Source organism: Lissotriton vulgaris, unplaced genomic scaffold, assembly GCF_964263255.1.
Source record: "Lissotriton vulgaris unplaced genomic scaffold, aLisVul1.2 SCAFFOLD_2860, whole genome shotgun sequence".
In the NCBI taxonomy this organism is placed as follows: Eukaryota; Metazoa; Chordata; class Amphibia; order Caudata; family Salamandridae; genus Lissotriton; species Lissotriton vulgaris.
Window position 1 is genome coordinate 136,229 of NW_028245954.1, and position 20,979 is coordinate 157,207.

Genomic DNA, 20,979 nt, shown 5'->3' on the forward strand with positions numbered 1-20,979 from the left:
GGCGGCGAAACCTGTGGGAGAAGAACTCCAGTCACCGGACTGGGGGAAGAGCTGACCGTAGGGACAATAGAAACACTGCTGGAACCCACATTATCCCCCCCTTGGGAAGAAGTACCACCCCACACTTGCACCACATCAGCCTCTCCAACAGAAGACAAAGGGGCCACTGCTGGCGGTGGCAAAATTACAGATTGCGTAGAAACAGGTGACCGTGTCTGGGCAGGGCACAAACTGGCTCTTATTTCTGACATAAAAGACGCCAGCGAGTCTGAAATCTTACCCAGATCTTCCCGGGTAGCGAATTCCGCACTAGTGGCCGCCATGCGCGGGGGCGAGGGGGGGCACACCCGAACCACCACTGGGGGGGATGCCGGGGCGTGCACTATCACATTCCTGACCGGGTCAGCCACCCTGGTCTTTGCGGGGGGCTCCGCTGGGAAGTCCTTGACTGTTGTCTTCCTTGTGCGCTTAGATCTCACTGTGGCTGTGTCCTCTGCCACCTCTGTTTCAGTTATTTGTGGGGCAGGGGCCGGCCCTGGTGCTTTAGGGGGGTTGGCTAGTAAAAGTCCACTCGCCCATGCCACCCCATTGGTCTTTATCATGTCCAAAAGGGCAGTCATCTGAGGGTCCTGCGACGGTCCTAGCCCTGAATCCTCAACCTGGGATGTCTGTGAGAAAAGAGCGGGGGACCCCTGACTCTCCATGCCGCCTTCGAAAGTATCCTGCAAAAGAGATAACCATGAGCAACTGCACTTAAAACGACTTTATCAAGCCAGCCGGCACCTCCCATCCCATGTAGGCTCTCGCCCCTCACATCTCTATGACCGGACCTATGAAGGCGAGGAAGACACCCGACCGTGTCCCCCCTACGGTAAGCCTACCCATCGCACGTACATACCTCTGCACTTATTCACGCGACTGGTATAATGCGCGGGCCCGATGCTGATCCTTGACTGGTGCAATGCCTGAAAAAGAAAGGCGGGGTAAACACTTCGTCGCGCACACGAATTGCCCTTATCGGGACGCAAAGAGAATCAGAGGGAAAGAGGCCCTAGAGAGAAAAGGGGGGGGGCCGTGTGATGCGGCCCAACCAGGGCAGAAAGCCCTTGCCTGCACCATCTACACGCACACACATGAGAACATACCTTACGCTGGTACCGCTGAATCGAGGGCGCGTCAGGCAACAAAAGGGGGGGGGGGGGCGGGGAGGATGCACCGATTCAAACCCGAAAGGCCTAAGTGCGGAAGCGATTGCACGAAAGGGCCGAATTCTGAAAGACAAAGAGGAGGCATGTTAACAGGGCGCAGCTGGGGCAGCAAATAGCCAGTGCTGCGCACCCACACACAAATGAAAGCCAGTCCGCTAGCCTAGAAGGGGCCTCCAAAGCAGGAGAACCAATTAGCGCCCTTCCGCTTCGCGGGAGGGGGCAGGCGCCAGGCAGCAGCACACTCGAAGGCCCGGGCCCCTGCCCAAGCTGGCACCACCTACCCCCACCCCCTCTAAGAATGAAACATCCGTTAAGGCGGCAAAACACGTTAAAAGGCTCGCTGGGCGCCAACAGTGTACCGCGCCCACGTGGTCGGAGGATCCCCGCAACGCGCTCCGCCGTGGTCGGGGAATCCCCACAACGCCCTCCGCCCCTACCTCACACTGGACCCATCAGTAAAATAAAACTTGCCCCAAACGATGGTTACCAACACTCGTCTATAGACATCGTTCCGGGGCCTGAACTCCGAACCTACAACATCGCTCAGCAAGTACTGCCATGAAGACCAGCGCGCTAGCCTAATGCGCCTCAGGAGCTCAATAGCCTAGCAAATTTGCACGATTTAGCAAACATTCCCCCCTCTGAAACAAAAAGGCGTAAATGGACATTTCAAACGACAGCATGTTATGCAATATGGCAGTACGGGGGGGGCACGCAAAGGTGCTCGTACGAGGGGGACACGCAAAGGGGCTCGCCGGATCCCGCGCCCACGTGGACCGGACACCGCCAAGCTCGGAAATGCGTAGAAACGCCCGCACAGGAAACCTGGTACACCGCGCCACCCCAACAAACATTTGACATTGCATTCATTAACTGTAAAACACGAGGCATTAAACTTCGGGGTAAAATTTTTCGTGAAACATGGATATATGCGTTGAAACGCCCACACGGGATACCCGGTATACCGCACCACCCCATCAAACATTCGACAATGCATGTAGTAACTGTCAAGCAGGATATGACGTTTGAATAAAATGTAACAGCATGATAAATTAGCAACGAGTGCACCGGTGCGGTCCCTCGCCCATGTGGACCGGGCTCCGTGAAGCACCCGGCTGCGGCACCTGAAACCCTCTGCCTGGCCGCCCTCGAGAGATTCAAAACATTAAGCACACACGCACAACCTGGGAAAAGGTTAAAAATGCCGTATTTGGAAAACAAACATTGCCGCCACAATACCCCACAAACATGGCCGCCCCGATGCCGGAGAGTTCACACCAAGACACCAAACCTTCAGAAAACGGGACTCGGTATAGCAACTACCGCGGGGCCCGACAAGTACAGGCCGGGCCCGCACCGACCGGAGGACAGCGACCGAACGAAAACCGGACGTCCCCCCCCACAGCAGCCCGCTCTAGCGGGCCGCCTCGCCAGGCTCACACCTCCAAGAGGGAGCAGGCGGCTACGATAAGGGGGGGGAGGGGGTCGCTCACCTCAACACGAAGTCCCGACGAAAAGAGTGTCCCGCAAGATCACGACGGCGTCCGGGCGGCAAAGAGGCTCAGGAGAAGGGCACCGTGGCATAAGTACCCAAGAAGCTCCTCCCCGCCGCCTGGACGAGATTCTCGGCAGGCCGCCTCCTCCAACCGGTGAGGCGGATGTGCCGGGGGCATGCAACTGGGGGCGGGACCGCCCTCCTTGACTAGGTGCCCGCCCTCTTGATGGCCACTGCATGGCCTCGGGCAGGCGCAAAGTACATGGAGGGGGTCCCCCATTCTTTGAGCCAGTGAAGAGCTCTCATGCCCGCGACCCTCCATACTGCAGGGGCTGCAGAGCTTTTGTTACGCCACTGGTACCAGTACGGCTGCTGCAAATAACCCTGGATAGTGGAGTTAATGGTTTGGCTTTGTCTGCCAGCAGTGTATCATAAGTGGTGGTCTATCCACTACAGGGTCCCTGTCATCAGTATGCCGGGGAAGTTTGCCCTATTTTAGGTGGAGTTCCTGATGCAGACTTCTGTAATGATATACAATATTGGGCAGCTCTTCGTTCAGTTTTGACAAAAGTGCATCCACTGCTCCTTCTCTTTCACACCTCCATCCGCCCTCCTGCTTTCTATTTCTTCCTTTCCATTATTTCTGAGCATCCTATCTTTTCTCCATTCACATCCCAGCCTTTTTCTTTCTATTTCTGTCACGGTTATCTCCCATCAAGTCGAAATCATGCTACTATGCTATTCCTATCTCCTATCAGGTATTTATTTCCCTTTCTCTGCTGTTTTATGCTCTCTGCTTTGTATTTCGTCCAGTTTCACATCCTCCTCCCTACTTCTCTTTTCTCTTTTCCTCTTTTATACCCCACCCTCTCTTCCTTATCAGCTTTCCAACTGACCTTGCCCTTATGGCACCTCTTGATTTCTTTCCTGCATACTCAGTTCAGTTCAAGAAGTCTTTATTCGATTAATTCATCATAAAAGACATAAATACAAAATACACAATAACATATATAAAATCAGTATTAAATCATCGACATCGAATTAACTTCATGCAGAAATATACAAAAGTTTAAAAGGTGTTACAGATACCGGTTACCACAGTAAATACAAGATAAAACAATCTCTGCTAATTTTGTTTAATAAACCTACTTCTGATAACCCAAGCCCAGCCAAGGAACTTGGCAACCCCCACAACAATAAGCGGATCCAGATTAGTTTTTAACAATCTCAAGGCCTCAGCAGACGAGCGAGTGCCTAGATGTCTACAAACTGGTTTGAGCCACTTAGATCTGGGGGCAGAGTATAAGGGGCACACAAACAAAAGGTGAGACAGACTTTCCCCAGAACCCTGACAGTTTGCACAAAGCCCCAGACTAGCTTTTCCCCACTTATTGGTGAAGTCCCCAATAGGGAGTGAGCCACATCTAAATTGAAAGAAGAGTTTTCGGTCCAGAGGTTTGGTGATAATTTCCCAGAATTTTTCTAACCTGGGTAGATCTTTGTGTACCAAAAATAATCCTGAAAGACTACTTGGGTTTGTTTTTGAGAAAGTATTGTGCATCACCCAGTCCCAATAACTTTTTTTGAGCTCATTTTTAGATGGAAATGTGGCTGTCTCAGGCGACAACCACAACTCGGAAAGGCCCATAGATAGGAGAGTAGCCTTGAGATCTCTGAACCATCCGATTTTTAAGGCTCCAGGAAAGTTTTTTATCTCCAGACAGGCTTCAGCATAGTGGTGTAGATCTGGGGTTGTCCACAAGCGTCGCCAGAATGAGATCGGTCGGTATTTAGCATAATCGACCACCGAGTGACACCCCAGGTCGAGTAGAAGGGGGATTAAAGGAGTCGATTGTGGCAGACCAGTTGCCATCCTTAGGAACTTGTTTTGGGCGTGTTTCAGGGAATCCAAGTTGCTTCCACCCCATAGCTCTGCGCCATATAGCACCGCTGATAAAACCTTTCCACCATAGATCTTCATCAGCGGTGACATAGGCTTCGTAAATGAGCATTTATGTTCCTTGATCAAAACTCCACCCAACTGTTGGTGTTTCAGGGTCAAGAGCTCGATCTGGTGGGTCCAGCTTAGTGTGTCGCTGAATGTAACACCCAAATAGGTAAAATGCTTGGTCTGCTCTAAGGGGGAATTCCCCATTGTAACCCTAGCCTTGACCTGTTTGTGTCCCCTCATAACCATAAATTTGGTCTTGGCAACGTTCACCTCCAGCTCATGCTCACTACAGAAACTCTCAAACCTCGACAGTGCTAGCTGTAATCCCTGTCTGGTTCTCGAGATCAGGAGAGTGTCGTCAGCGAACATGAGCAGAGGGATTTTCATGCCAGCCAAACTTGGAGCATCTGTGGGACAGCCCTCAAAGTACTTGATGACTCTATTTATGTATAGGGAGAACAGGGTTGGTGCCAAGACACATCCCTGTCTGACACCTTTCAACACAGGGAAGTTCTTAGTCACCTCTCCAGGTTTGCCCCATCTTACAAAGGCATAGGTCTCGGCGTGAAGGTTAACTATGATGCGAACCAAAGAGGGAGGCATACCCATTTCCAGAAGGCAGTTCCAGAGCCCAGCCCTCGGAACAAGATCAAACGCAGACCGAAGGTCTACGAAAGCCGCAAAAAGGTTACCTTTGCCCAGAGTGACCGTCTTCCAGTGTAATAACATAAACCGGAAAGCCTGGTCCAGGGTACTTACATGGGGTCTAAACCCTGCTTGGAGAGGGGTAAGTATATTATATTCCTCAATCCAAGCCTGGACCCTGGAAAGGACAAGTCGAGACACTATCTTTTGAACAGCATCAATAAGGCTGATCGGTCGGTAGTTGGAAGGAACCGACCGATCACCCTTCTTGAAGATGGGCAAAATCTCGGCACCCGCCCAAGAAACAGGCACCTTTGCTCCCCTGGCCAGCGTGTTTGCCAAGTGCAATAGATAGGGTACCCATAGGTCTTGATCCTGTTGAAAAATGTCTGCTGGAATGCAATCCGGGCCGGGCGCTATGCCCCTGGGGATGGTGTTCAGGACGTTTTCAACCTCTTTGGCCGAAAACACAAGGGTGTCAAAGGACAGCGGCCAACCAATGGGGGCTTCCCCTTCCCTGAGGCACCTGAACTGTTCCTCGAAATGGGACACCCATTTTTGTTGGTCGACAGAAGCAGGGCTAGGACGATCATCCAGGGACTTACCCCATTTGAGGAGGTGCCAAAAGTGCGTGAGATTCCTAGAGCCACAGGCCTCAACAAGGAGAGCCCAGCGCTCTTCATCCCAGGCGGTTTTAGCCCGCCGCTTGGCTATATTGTAGGCCTTCCTGGAAGATTTAATTAGGGCTGGGTTCCTAGATTTTAGAGCTTTGAACAGGTTTGAATGGGATGTGCCACACTCATCATCAAACCAGTTCGCAGGCTTCCTCGGCATTCCTGAGCCCTTTTTGGCAACTACTTTAATGAATACAGTCTTTAGGGATGCGAACAAGCTGGCATGGATGTCAGAAATTTTGAGAGATATTTGGTTCGGGTCGTCACATTGCTCAAGTATTCTTAGGGAGTCAGAAACCAGAGATCTTATTTTAGTACGTGCATTCACGTCCACAGCAACCTTTGGCCACCGAACCCTCCTCATATCATTTGTTATTACCAAGGCCTCTTGTACGGCATTGGAGAGGTGCACAGAGGGCCCGGCAAAACTGAAATCCTTCAGTTCTGCTAGGAGAGGTTCGTGATCGCTTTCGGGCCGAGGTCTGATTAACATATCCGAGACTAGGGGCCACATAGTTACATCGACTAAAATGTAATCGAAACTACTACTATGTCTTCCATTAAAGAATGTTGGGTTGCCCAGTCTGTCCGATCTAGTACGACCGTTTAGGGCACGCAGTCCCCAATTCAGACTTAGGCCTTTGATGAAAGTGGCACTTTGGGACCATTTAGTAATCGGAGATAGCTCTAGTTGTGGAATTCCCCATGTCATGTCCTCGGCCTCAGTTAACATCCCATCCTCCCCGCTTAGAGGTTCGAAGCAAGTATTAAAATCTCCCATAACCACCACATGACCCCCTTGCTGTGTAGAGCCAAGAAATTCATCTAAGAGTGTTAGGGTAGGTGATACACGACCACCCGGTGTTCCTCTGGCATAAACATTAAACAACAGAATAACCAACCCACTATTGAGTTTCAAGCTAACTATGAGGATATCAGGACAGTCGATATAAATTTCTTTAACAGAGACTCCTACTGTTTGGCGCACCCAGACAGTAAGACCCCCCATGGCCCTACCTCTTTGACCTCTAACTGCGGGTTTGTTAAAACTCAGAAAACCTGGGAGAAAAACCGGAAGAGTTGACCATGTCTCCTGAAAGGACCAGACGTCACCTTGTCTGATGAAGTCAGCCCAGTCAGGTATACATATGCAGGAATCTATACCCGCCACATTCCAGCATCCCAGTGTGGTACCCTTAAGAGGGGCTTGTACACCCGGGACAATAACATCTACGAGAGAGGATTCACCGGAATGTGGGGAACTTACTACAGATGGGGAAGCCTCAACAGGCACCCCTTCCATTGACATCCTACATAACCCAACCTGAGTTGCCTGTACTGAAAATGAGCCTGTGGGAGAAGCAGCAATAGAAAGCAGAGTGTCATGAGACGGAGGAGAAATGACCCACTCAGTTGGGTAAACAGGGTTACCATCCTCACAACACACGAGTGGAACTTTGAAACTTACAGCATTACGTGGGAGGATGCACGGGACCGCTCCCACATATGAATTAGACTGGGCGTCGTTGCTTTTCTCACTTGTTTGTCAATCAATAGACGACAGCCCTGAAAGAGGGTCATATAAGTTTCTCAGTGGGATGTTCCACAGATCTTTAGGATGGGGGGGCCTGTTAAAATTAGAAAAAGCTGGAAATAGGCTGGGGGGCTGCAGTGCCTGTTTAAAAACTGGTGTAGGGGGGATCAAGGGGTACGGGGGATTGTTAGAAAAAGGCATTCCCAAGGATGTAGGAGGACCAAATGGCTGGATAAATGGCTTAGCCCAGCCAGGCGTTTGAACAGGACAGTTGTAGGTGGATTGGATGTACGAGCGATAAAGTGCTTCAGGGTTGAAATGGGGAACATGGAAGCTTGATGTGAAGTTGGACCATTTGGGGGGTTTTTTAGATTTGATAGTACCACCAAGTTGACTTTTGTGTGGGTTAGTCAAAGTTTCGGGGTAGAAATAACCTAGATTCCTTGTGGAAATCCCACCCTCGTTGTTCCCGACATACCAGTCAGTGAGGTGGGATACAACCCTATGGTCTCTAAAATTGATAATAACAATGTCCCCCTCAATGTCCTTAGGGCGCACCCCAACCCACTGACATCTTCTAACCGTGACGATATCCCCATTGAGGTTCGGAGGAAGGGGTCTGTTTGATTTTAGCCAGAAGATGACTTTATTTTTTAAACTATCGTCATTTTCCCTGTCCCCTTCCTGTAATGGTGGCACACCTGTCATGACAATAACAAAATTTAAAGAATCGGGCGGCAAGTCTACATTTCTTTTTGAAGGTAAGAGTTTCTTCTTTTTACAGTTTGCATCAGCAGATTTGCCCATCCCATTCTTTTTCGATGATACTACCCCCTTGGCCAGTGGTTTGCTAGTTACCACACTTGGGGTAGCTGCCACGGGGGGTTGTGTTGGTGAGGATTTCGTAACCACTAACGGTGCTTTGTTTGATGTGGTAACAGATTTAGTGGTATTGGAAGTGAGTATTTTGGTGGTAGTGGAGGAAGAATGACTAGTGGCTTTGGTTAATACGCCTGCAGCAAGAGATGAGCTTGCAGGGTTAGTGGGGGGGCCTTTGATCTTATCTAAGCCTGAGGTATGAGACGATTCAAAGGACGCCACAAGGCGATCCAACTTTTCGCCCATAACCCTTAAACGTTCTAGCAGGGGGAGCATATAAGATTTAATAAGTTTCCCCAAGATGTCAAGAGTCACTTCACTTACCCCTAGGGAAACTAACTCAGGTGTTACTAACTCAGGGGCTGCATGCTCACCAGCGTCAGTGGGGCGGGACTCTGCTGTAGGGGGTGGGCCCAACACACTATTTGTGATGGGTTTCGGTGGAGGTGGGGTCTGGCGACTACGTCCTTTCCTTTTTACCCCCCCCTTTCGCCTTTTCTTCCTTGGAGGGGAGTGAACCACCCCTAAAGCTGCGTTGGACGAGCGTCCTGGCATTAGGCCATTCGCCTCTGGAATGGTCTCTCCTGGGACTATACAAACCAGAGACAAGTTGGACAGCATAGGGGATGGATCTACTTCCCTGCTATGTGACTCAGGGATATTTGTTTCTATTATACTAGAGTGATTAATAGGGGGACAGACCAACTGACCACCGCAAGTAGCACTACTACAGGGGGGGGAGATAGCAGGGAACCGAAATATACTAGGGGTGAGATTGAGATCAGTCATGTCAGCATCAATAACGCTCAAACCTTGGGCGGGGAGATCCTTGGAAATATTAAGGACTGGCAGTGGGATACTCTTTAACTGCTCAATTGAACGTCTGCGCTCAGCTCTCCTTTCGGCCAGAAGTAGGTCCATATCGACCTCCTTTGCAGATTTCTTAAAAAACTTATCAAGGGGACCCAAGACAGAGACACTAACACCTGGAGGAGCAGAATGGCTCATGTTAACAATGAACCAAACAGAATAATGGGGATTGGGTTAAAGGCTAAATTACAGTGCTAGCAAACCCAATTGTAAAAGGACTTAGTCACTGCTTACAGCAAGTAAAATGAAAATAACCTGGCCCAGCCCGGCCTCCAGCGGCCCCGGACGGCCACAGACGGTCCCGCCCTTGTCCCGGGCTTCTCCCGCGCGCTCCCGTGCAGCGGGAAAGACTGCTCCTTTTAAAGATGTACAAGGATGACCTAGGGGGCGTGGCCGGCAGGGAGAGGAGCCCAGCTGACAACGGGCGCGCGGGGACTCCTGGAACTTGGAGTCCACCCGCTCTACCCTTGCAGCCCTGCCGGTGTCCAAACGAGGCCCCTAGCAAATGACCCACAGCCGCTTGAGTCCGCGAAGCGGGACCCGCGCAGCGGGTCCGGCGAGCAGCAGCGGCTCAGCAGGCTGGTCTCTGATGAAACGGAGGTCCGTGGCGTGACGAGGATTCCTGGTGAGTTATCCTGCATACTTTCTCACTTTGTCCCTTGATTGGCGCTCTCAGTGCATTCTTATCTATCTCTATGCTCTTCATCAATCCTGTACAGACCTTATTGCCCTTCTTCTTCCTCATACTCTCTCAGAGCCCCTGGCCTCAAAGGTTATATTTATTTACTCCAGAGTCTTCACGGGTGTCTCTATAGAGACCAGATGGTGCCAGTTCCCTAGTGCTATTTGTCCTGTCTCCCGTAGTGGCGACCACCACAGCTGATCAATGTATTGGGTGACCACACAGAAAAAACTGACACTGCATTTTGACACATACATTAAATTGTCCAACTACCTTTTCTAGCAAATCATTGTTGTTTGATTAAAATGTTTGAATCTCTCTCTCTCTCTCCATCTACATACACACACACACACGCGCACACACAGACACACACATACAAAAAGGCCACTGATGGAGGAGAGGAGTTTACTGGAATGGGGGATCATATCTCTACTACTGACCCACCACAAGCCCTTTTTGTTTTGGGCCATGTATAATAGCCTTGTTCAAATCCATTCACTTCCCTTATCACTCATACAGCATTTTAGTTGTATTCTGTCCAGTAACATAGCAATGTTGTTGTGGACTCTTCTGCAAACAAAAACAAAAAAAAACAGGAGGTCAATACCTCAAATACAGAGACATCCACATTGACACAACTCCCAAAAAACAGGCATATTCCAACATAGGAAAAGGTAAAAAAAGAGCATGAGGTGCATTCTTAGGTCAGCACATTGGCTTAAAGAGGATGTACACTCTTCTTTTGGTCAGAGTAGGCTTATCAACATTTTCCATCAGCTGTGAAATTAGTAAACCTGGTCTTGGAATCTCTCACTGCTGCCTTTTAATTTTTGCAAATTCATTGGTTTCCACACTCTGATAATAAATTGTAAAGACCAGGCAGTGCTGAGGTTTTCAACACATGCACCTGTCTGTTACCATTCTTGGAAAGATGTATTTAAACAGTCCATTGTTGTATTTCCTGGATGATAACAACTCGCTCTTGCTTCTTTTTCAATCTCCACGCCACTACCTCACAAAGCCTTTTACTGATAAGCACCACTTTGGATCAAGGTAAAATCACCCCCAACAATATGCTGTGTTCCAACCCCACACCGTCTTCCCAATAACTCACTTTAAAATACTCTGCAGAGGGCTGATCCATTTAATGTTTGCCGACAGCCCTTGAAACAAACTATACAACCCGTCCAACCTGCTAATGTTCAGAGAACAACAGAAGGATCTCCAGCCAACACCCAACCTTCCACCATGTGATCCCGCTACTCAAGACTCACTAGAGTCCCAAACTCCTGGTTTATTGATAATCAGCCCAAAACTAAGACCGACCTCTTTCCCCAACCTTCTGTCCTGCAGAAACAATCCAAGGGGTCTTCCCCAAATTTCTCTAAATCGATCAAGACAAAGACAACCAGTCACAAACCTAATCTTTCACACTGTGCAGCTTTCTCTTCCAGGGTGTCTGAGAGACTGACAGACAGACACACGTTCACTGTAGAGTGAGTCTCAGCACTTCTCTTGTCAATTGACAGAGACAAGGTATTTGATCAAGTGCACTGGCCTTTTTCTCTGGGAAATACTGGATAAGGCAGGTCTGGGTACACGATTCAAAACATGGGAATTGTGCAACTATTCTAGCACTGCAGCTCTGAAGCTGAGCAGGACTTTCACTTCATCTAAAAGAAATGGAATGACATCCTCCACATAGAGCACACCTCCTCATTCTGTGCTTCAGGAAAAGAAGCAATGCTTAATGTGACACACTATTGGTACTACACCCCAGCCAGAAGGTGAAATGGAAACTCAACAGTCCTGATGGCTGTTAATGCAACTTTGGCCACCCAGACACACTGAGTCATCTCCTCTGGTTCTGTCCCAAACTCAAGCACTACTGATAGGCCGTCTAAAAGAAATCAATTAAATGTTTGAAACAGATATAACCTGTCTTTCTAGTTACGTCCTACTGAGAGTCCCCAATGCCCCAATACACCCTCTACACTCTAACAAAGGGAAAGCAATAATAATGGGTTTTAGCTTTGTGCAGGGCTAAACATGTCATCAAAGCCAAATGGAAACACAACAGGTGATGGACCGAATGTGGATCAATGTCACACACTCAACCCAGTCCAAAGATCTGGGCCCAAATCCATCGTTTTTTTGCACTCCACACCACCCTGGGTTAGACAATGGCGATATGCAAATCAGCTCTGACCCTGTGCCCCATGGGAACAGTCCAGTCCAAACTACAAAAGCCATGTCCTTCCCAGAACGGAGTCAAGCATCCGAGGACCGGACCGGTTTCGAGGTAACACCTCTCATCAGCCCGGCTAGCTTGACTCCAGTGGTGTGGAGTGCCTAGGACCCACGTCTGGGCATCCCCAGCGCACTTAGGGCGGAATATGCAAACACAACAGGTGATGGACCGAATGTGGATCAATGTCACACACTCAACCCAGTCCAAAGATCTGGGCCCAAATCCATCGTTTTTTTGCACTCCACACCACCCTGGGTTAGACAATGGCGATATGCAAATCAGCTCTGACCCTGTGCCCCATGGGAACAGTCCAGTCCGAACTACAAAAGCCATGTCCTTCCCAGAACGGAGTCAAGCATCCGAGGACCGGACCGGTTTCGAGGTAACACCTCTCATCAGCCCGGCTAGCTTGACTCCAGTGGTGTGGAGTGCCTAGGACCCACGTCTGGGCATCCCCAGCGCACTTAGGGCGGAATATGCAAACACAAAAGGTGATGGACCGAATGTGGATCAATGTCACACACTCAACCCAGTCCAAAGATCTGGGCCAAAATCCATCGTTTTTTTGCACTCCACACCACCCTGGGTTAGACAATGGCGATATGCAAATCAGCTCTGACCCTGTGCCCCATGGGAACAGTCCAGTCCGAACTACAAAAGCCATGTCCTTCCCAGAACGGAGTCAAGCATCCGAGGACCGGACCGGTTTCGAGGTAACACCTCTCATCAGCCCGGCTAGCTTGACTCCAGTGGTGTGGAGTGCCTGGGACCCACGTCTGGGCATCCCCAGCGCACTTAGGGCGGAATATGCAAACACGGCAGGTGATGGACCAAATGTGGATCAATGTCACACACTCAACCCAGTCCAAAGATCTGGGCCCAAATCCATCGTTTTTTTGCACTCCACACCACCCTGGGTTAGACAATGGCGATATGCAAATCAGCTCTGACCCTGTGCCCCATGGGAATAGTCCAGTCCGAACTACAAAAGCCACGTCCTTCCCAGAACGGAGTCAAGCATCCGAGGACAGGACCGGTTTCGAGGTAACACCTCTCATCAGCCCGGCTAGCTTGACTCCAGTGGTGTGGAGTGCCTGGGACCCACGTCTGGGCATCCCCAGCGCACTTAGGGCGGAATATGCAAACACGACAGGTGATGGACCAAATGTGGATCAATGTCACACACTCAACCCAGTCCAAAGATCTGGGCCCAAATCCATCGTTTTTTTGCACTCCACACCACCCTGGGTTAGGCAATGGCAATATGCAAATCAGCTCTGACCCTGTGCCCCATGGGAACAGTCCAGTCCGAACTACAAAAGCCATGTCCTTCCCAGAACGGAGTCAAGCATCCGAGGACCGGACCGGTTTCGAGGTAACACCTCTCATCAGCCCGGCTAGCTTGACTCCAGTGGTGTGGAGTGCCTGGGACCCACGTCTGGGCATCCCCAGCGCACTTAGGGCGGAATATGCAAACACAACAGGTGATGGACCGAATGTGGATCAATGTCACACACTCAACCCAGTCCAAAGATCTGGGCCCAAATCCATCGTTTTTTTGCACTCCACACCACCTTGGGTTAGACAATGGCGATATGCAAATCAGCTCTGACCCTGTGCCCCATGGGAACAGTCCAGTCCGAACTACAAAAGCCATGTCCTTCCCTGAACGGAGTCAAGCATCCGAGGACCGGACCGGTTTCGAGGTAACACCTCTCATCAGCCCGGCTAGCTTGACTCCAGTGGTGTGGAGTGCCTGGGACCCACGTCTGGGCATCCCCAGCGCACTTAGGGCGGAATATGCAAACACAACAGGTGATGGACCGAATGTGGATCAATGTCACACACTCAACCCAGTCCAAAGATCTGGGCCCAAATCCATCGTTTTTTTGCACTCCACACCACCCTGGGTTAGACAATGGCGATATGCAAATCAGCTCTGACCCTGTGCCCCATGGGAACAGTCCAGTCCGAACTACAAAAGCCATGTCCTTCCCAGAACGGAGTCAAGCATCCGAGGACCGGACCGGTTTCGAGGTAACACCTCTCATCAGCCCGGCTAGCTTGACTCCAGTGGTGTGGAGTGCCTGGGACCCACGTCTGGGCATCCCCAGCGCACTTAGGGCGGAATATGCAAACACAACAGGTGATGGACCGAATGTGGATCAATGTCACACACTCAACCCAGTCCAAAGATCTAGGCCCAAATCCATCGTTTTTCTGCACTCCACACCACCCTGGGTTAGACAATGGCGATATGCAAATCAGCTCTGACCCTGTGCCCCATGGGAACAGTCCAGTCCGAACTACAAAAGCCATGTCCATCCCAGAACGGAGTCAAGCATCCGAGGACCGGACCGGTTTCGAGGTAACACCTCTCATCAGCCCGGCTAGCTTGACTCCAGTGGTGTGGAGTGCCTGGGACCCACGTCTGGGCATCCCCAGCGCACTTAGGGCGGAATATGCAAACACAACAGGTGATGGACCGAATGTGGATCAATGTCACACACTCAACCCAGTCCAAAGATCTGGGCCCAAATCCATCGTTTTTTTGCACTCCACACCACCCTGGGTTAGACAATGGCGATATGCAAATCAGCTCTGACCCTGTGCCCCATGGGAACAGTCCAGTCCGAACTACAAAAGCCATGTCCTTCCCAGAACGGAGTCAAGCATCCGAGGACCGGACCGGTTTCGAGGTAACACCTCTCATCAGCCCGGCTAGCTTGCTCCAGTGGTGTGGAGTGCCTGGACCCACGTCTGGGCATCCCCAGCGCACTTAGCGCGGATTATGCAAACACAACAGGGTGGTGTGGAGTGCAAAAAACGATGGATTTAGGCCCAGATCCTTGTACTTGGGTGAATGTAAGATATTGATCTACATTCTGTCCATCAAATTGTTTTTTGTAATTTTCTCCATGAGTGTACTGGGGTAGCTCAGACGTTGGTCCCAGAGCCTCCACACCACTGGAGTCAAGCAAGCCGGTCTGATGAGAGGTGTTACCTCGAAACCGGTCCGGTCCTCGGATGCTTGATTCCGGTCTGGGAAACATATGGCTGTGTAGTTCGGACTGGACTGTTCCCATGGGGCACAGGGTCAGAGCTGATTTGCATAAAGCCATTATCTAACCCCGGGTGGTGTGGTGTGCAAAAAAACGATGGATTTAGGCCCAGATCCTTGTACTGGGGTGAATGTAAGACATTGATCTACATTCTGTCCATCAAATTGTTTTTTGTAATTTTCTCCCTGAGTGTACTGGGGTAGCTCAGACGTGGGTCCAAGAGCCTCCACACCACTGGAGTCAAGCAAGCTGGGCTGATGAGAGGTGTTACCTCGAAACCGGTCCGGTCCTCGGATGCTTGATTCCGGTCTGGGAAAGATATGGCTGTGTAGTTCGGACTGGACTGTTCCCATGGGGCACAGGGTCAGAGCTGATTTGCATAAAGCCATTATCTAACCCAGGGTGGTGTGGAGTGCACAAAACGATGGATTTAGGCCCAGATCCTTGTACTGGGGTGAATGTAAGACATTGATCTACATTCTGTCCATCAAATTGTTTTTTGTAATTTTCTCCCTGAGTGTACTGGGGTAGCTCAGACGTGGGTCCCACAGCCTCCACACCACTGGAGTCAAGCAAGCCGGGCTGATGAGAGGTGTTACCTCGAAACCGGTCCGGTCCTCGGATGCTTGATTCCGGTCTGGGAAAGATATGGCTGTGTAGTTCGGACTGGACTGTTCCCATGGGGCACAGGGTCAGAGCTGATTTGCATAAAGCCATTATCTAACCCAGGGTGGTGTGGAGTGCAAAAAACGATGGATTTAGGCCCAGATCCTTGTACTGGGGTGAATGTAAGACATTGATCTACACTCTGTCCATCAAATTGTTTTTTGTAATTTTCTCCCTGAGTGTACTGGGGTAGCTCAGACGTGGGTCCCAGAGCCTCCACACCACTGGAGTCAAGCAAGCCGGGCTGATGAGAGGTGTTACCTCGAAACCGGTCCGGTCCTCGGATGCTTGATTCCGGTCTGGGAAAGATATGGCTGTGTAGTTTGGACTGGACTGTTCCCATGGGGCACAGGGTCAGAGCTGATTTGCATAAAGCCATTATCTAACCCAGGGTGGTGTGGAGTGCAAAAAACGATGGATTTAGGCCCAGATCCTTGTACTGGGGTGAATGTAAGACATTGATCTACATTCTGTCCATCAAATTGTTTTTTGTAATTTTCTCCCTGAGTGTACTGGGGTAGCTCAGACGTGGGTCCCAGAGCCTCCACACCACTGGAGGCAAGCAAGCCGGGCTGATGAGAGGTGTTACCTCGAAACTGGTCCGGTCCTCGGATGCTTGATTCCGGTCTGGGAAAGATATGGCTGTGTAGTTCGGACTGGACTGTTCCCATGGGGCACAGGGTCAGAGCTGATTTGCATAAAGCCATTATCTAACCCAGGGTGGTGTGGAGTGCAAAAAATGATGGATTTAGGCCCAGATCCTTGTACTGGGGTGAATGTAAGACATTGATCTACATTCTGTCCATCAAATTGTTTTTTGTAATTTTCTCCCTGAGTGTACTGGGGTAGCTCAGACGTGGGTCCCAGAGCCTCCACACCACTGGAGTCAAGCAAGCCGGGCTGATGAGAGGTGTTACCTCGAAAACGGTCCGGTCCTCGGATGCTTGATTCCGGTCTGGGAAAGATATGGCTGTGTAGTTCGGACTGGACTGTTCCCATGGGGCACAGGGTCAGAGCTGATTTGCATAAAGCCATTATCTAACCCAGGGTGGTGTGGAGTGCAAAAAACGATGGATTTAGGCCCAGATCCTTGTACTGGGGTGAATGTAAGACATTGATCTACATTCTGTCCATCAAATTGTTTTTTGTAATTTTCTCCCTGAGTGTACTGGGGTAGCTCAGACGTGGGTCCCAGAGCCTCCACACCACTGGAGTCAAGCAAGCCGGGCTGATGAGAGGTGTTACCTCGAAACCGGTCCGGTCCTCGGATGCTTGATTCCGGTCTGGGAAAGATATGGCTGTGTAGTTCGGACTGGACTGTTCCCATGGGGCACAGGGTCAGAGCTGATTTGCATAAAGCCATTATCTAACCCAGGGTGGTGTGGAGTGCAAAAAAAGATGGATTTAGGCCCAGATCCTTGTACTGGGGTGAATGTAAGACATTGATCTACATTCTGTCCATCAAATTGTTTTTTGTAATTTTCTCCCTGAGTGTACTGGGGTAGCTCAGACGTGGGTCCCAGAGCCTCCACACCACTGGAGTCAAGCAAGCCGGGCTGATGAGAGGTGTTACCTCGAAACCGATCCGGTCCTCGGATGCTTGATTCCGGTCTGGGAAAGATATGGCTGTGTAGTTCGGACTGGACTGTTCCCATGGGGCACAGGGTCAGAGCTGATTTGCATCAAGCCATTATCTAACCCAGGGTGGTGTGGAGTGCAAAAAACGATGGATTTAGGCCCAGATCCTTGTACTGGGGTGAATGTAAGACATTGATCTACATTCTGTCCATCAAATTGTTTTTTGTAATTTTCTCCCATCAAAGCCAAATGGGGCACAGATGCATTGTTGTCTCACTTTGACTGGCTGCATAATCTATGGGAACTCACAGGGATGGAAAAGCTTCCTGCTTCCCTGCAGAACAAGTTGTTACACTTTGACAAAATGAGGGGCCCATGCATCCAATCTCTGGCAAAGGACTTTTGGGAATTTACCAGTGCTGAAATGCCAGAAACCGCCCCCGGTAGCTTGTTTCCTTTCCAGTGAAAGAATTGGCTTGGTAGTTTGGTTTGCCCTGTTCCCATGATACACTGGGCCAGGGACAGGCTAATTTGCATATAGCCAGGTTCTGAGCTGGGATGGTGCAGTGAGCTAAAAAACGGTGTTGGATTAAGCCCTGATCTCTTGACTGGGTGAGAGTATTCTGCTTAATTCAGAAACTCTGTCCATCACCACCCCCTGTTGTTTAATTATTCTGTCCACCATAAGCGTGGAAGGGTATACTCAGACGCGAGTCCCTAGCTCATTGCACGATCAGGATTCAAGCAAGCCGGGCCGAAGACGGCTGAAATGCCAGAAACCGCCCCCCGGTAGCTTGTTTCCTTCCCAGTGAAAGAATTGGCTTGGTAGTTTGGTTTGCCCTGTTCCCATGATACACTGGGCCAGGGACAAGCTAATTTGCATATAGCCAGATTCTGCGCTGGGATGGTGCAGTGAGCTAAAAAACGGTGTTGGATTAAGCCCTGATCTCTTGACTGGGTGAGAGTATTCTGCTTAATTCAGAAACTCTGTCCATCACCACCCCCTGTTGTTTAATTATTTTGTCCACCATAAGCGTGGAAGGGTCTACTCAGACATGAGTCCCTAGCTCATTGCACCATCAGGATTCAAGCAAGCCGGGCCAAAGACGGCTGAAATGCCAGAAACCGGTCCCCGGTAGCTTGTTTCCTTCCCAGTGAAAGAATTGGCTTGGTAGTTTGGTTTGCCCTGTTCCCATGATACACTGGGCCAGGGACAGACTAATTTGCATATAGCCAGGTTCTGAGCTGGGATGGTGCAGTTTGCTAAAAAACGGTGTTGGATTAAGCCCTGATCTCTTGACTGGGTGAGAGTATTCTGCTTAATTCAGAAACTCTGTCCATCACCACCCCCTGTTGTTTAATTATTTTGTCCACCACAAGCGTGGAAGGGTATACTCAGACGTGAGTCCCTAGCTCATTGCACCATCAGGATTCAAGCAAGCCGGGCTGAAGACGGCTGAAATGCCAGAAACCGGTCCCCGGTAGCTTGTTTCCTTCCCAGTGAAAGAATTAGCTTGGTAGTTTGGTTTGCCCTGTTCCCATGATACACTGGGCCAGGGACAGACTAATTTGCATATAGCCAGGTTCTGAGCTGGGATGGTGCAGTGAGCTAAAAATGGTGTTGGATTAAGCCCTGATCTCTTGACTGGGTGAGAGTATTCTGCTTAATTCAGAAACTCTGTCCATCACCACCCCCTGTTGTTTAATTATTTTGTCCACCATAAGCGTGGAAGGGTCTACTCAGACGTGAGTCCCTAGCTCATTGCACCATCAGGATTCAAGCAAGCCGGGCCAAAGACGGCTGAAATGCCAGAAACCGGTCCCCGGTAGCTTGTTTCTTTCCCAGTGAAAGAATTGGCTTGGTAGTTTGGTTTGCCCTGTTCCCATGATACACTGGGCCAGGGAAAGACTAATTTGCATATAGCCAGGTTCTGAGATGGGATGGTGCAGTGAGCTAAAAAACGGTGTTGGATTAAGCCCTGATCTCTTGACTGGGTGAGAGTATTCTGCTTAATTCAGAAACTCTGTCCATCACCACCCCCTGTTGTTTAATTATTTTGTCCACCACAAGCGTGGAAGGGTATACTCAGACATGAGTCCCTAGCTCATTGCACCATCAGGATTCAAGCAAGCCGGGCCGAAGATGGCTGAAATGCCAGAAACCGGTCCCCGGTAGCTTGTTTCCTTTCCAGTGAAAGAATTGGCTTGGTAGTTTGGTTTGCCCTGTTCCCATGATACACTGGGCCAGGGACAGAGTAATTTGCATATAGCCAGGTTCTGAGCTGGGATGGTGCAGTGAGCTAAAAATGGTGTTGGATTAAGCCCTGATCTCTTGACTGGGTGAGAGTATTCTGCTTAATTCAGAAACTCTGTCCATCACCACCCCCTGTTGTTTAATTATTTTGTCCACCATAAGCGTGGAAGGGTCTACTCAGACGTGAGTCCCTAGCTCATTGCACCATCAGGATTCAAGCAAGCCGGGCCGAAGACGGCTGAAATGCCAGAAACCGGTCCCCGGTAGCTTGTTTCCTTCCCAGTGAAAGAATTGGCTTGGTAGTTTGGTTTGCCCTGTTCCCATGATACACTGGGCCAGGGACAGACTAATTTGCATATAGCCAGGTTCTGAGCTGGGATGGTGCAGTGAGCTAAAAAACGGTGTTGGATTAAGCCCTGATCTCTTGACTGGGTGAGAGTATTCTGCTTAATTCAGAAACTCTCTCCATCACCACCCCCTGTTGTTTAATTATTTTGTCCACCATAAGCGTGGAAGGGTCTACTCAGACGTGAGTCCCTAGCTCATTGCACCATCAGGATTCAAGCAAGCCGGGCCGAAGATGGCTGAAATGCCAGAAACCGGTCCCCGGTAGCTTGTTTCCTTCCCAGTGAAAGAATTGGCTTGGTAGTTTGGTTTGCCCTGTTCCCATGATACACTGGGCCAGGGACAGACTAATTTGCATATAGCCAGGTTCTGCGCTGGGATGGTGCAGTGAGCTAAAAAACGGTGTTGGATTAAGCCCTGATCTCTTGACTGGGTGAGAGTATTCTGCTTAATTCAGAAACTCTGTCCATCACCACCCCCTGTTGTTTAATTATTTTGTCCACCATAAGCGTGGAAGGGTATACTCAGACATGAGTCCCTAGCTCATTGCACCATCAGGATTCAAGCAAGCCAAGCCGAAAACGGCTGAAATGCCAGAAACCGGTCCCCGGTAGCTTGTTTCCTTCCCAGTGAAAGAATTGGCTTGGTAGTTTGGTTTGCCCTGTTCCCATGATACACTGGGCCAGGGACAGACTAATTTGCATATAGCCAGGTTCTGAGCTGGGATGGTGCAGTGAGCTAAAAAACGGTGTTGGATTAAGCCCTGATCTCTTGACTGGGTGAGAGTATTCTGCTTAATTCAGAAACTCTGTCCATCACCACCCCCTGTTGTTTAATTATTTTGTCCACCATAAGCGTGGAAGGGTATACTCAGACATGAGTCCC

The 20,979-nt window shown here is 50.0% G+C and overlaps 1 protein-coding gene across 1 annotated transcript in view; it reads left to right on the forward strand.

Annotated features, from left to right (window-relative positions):
- Positions 1–20,979, forward strand: part of LOC147666207 (uncharacterized) — a 152,210-nt gene that overhangs the window by 12,997 nt on the left and 118,234 nt on the right. The window lies entirely within an intron of this gene.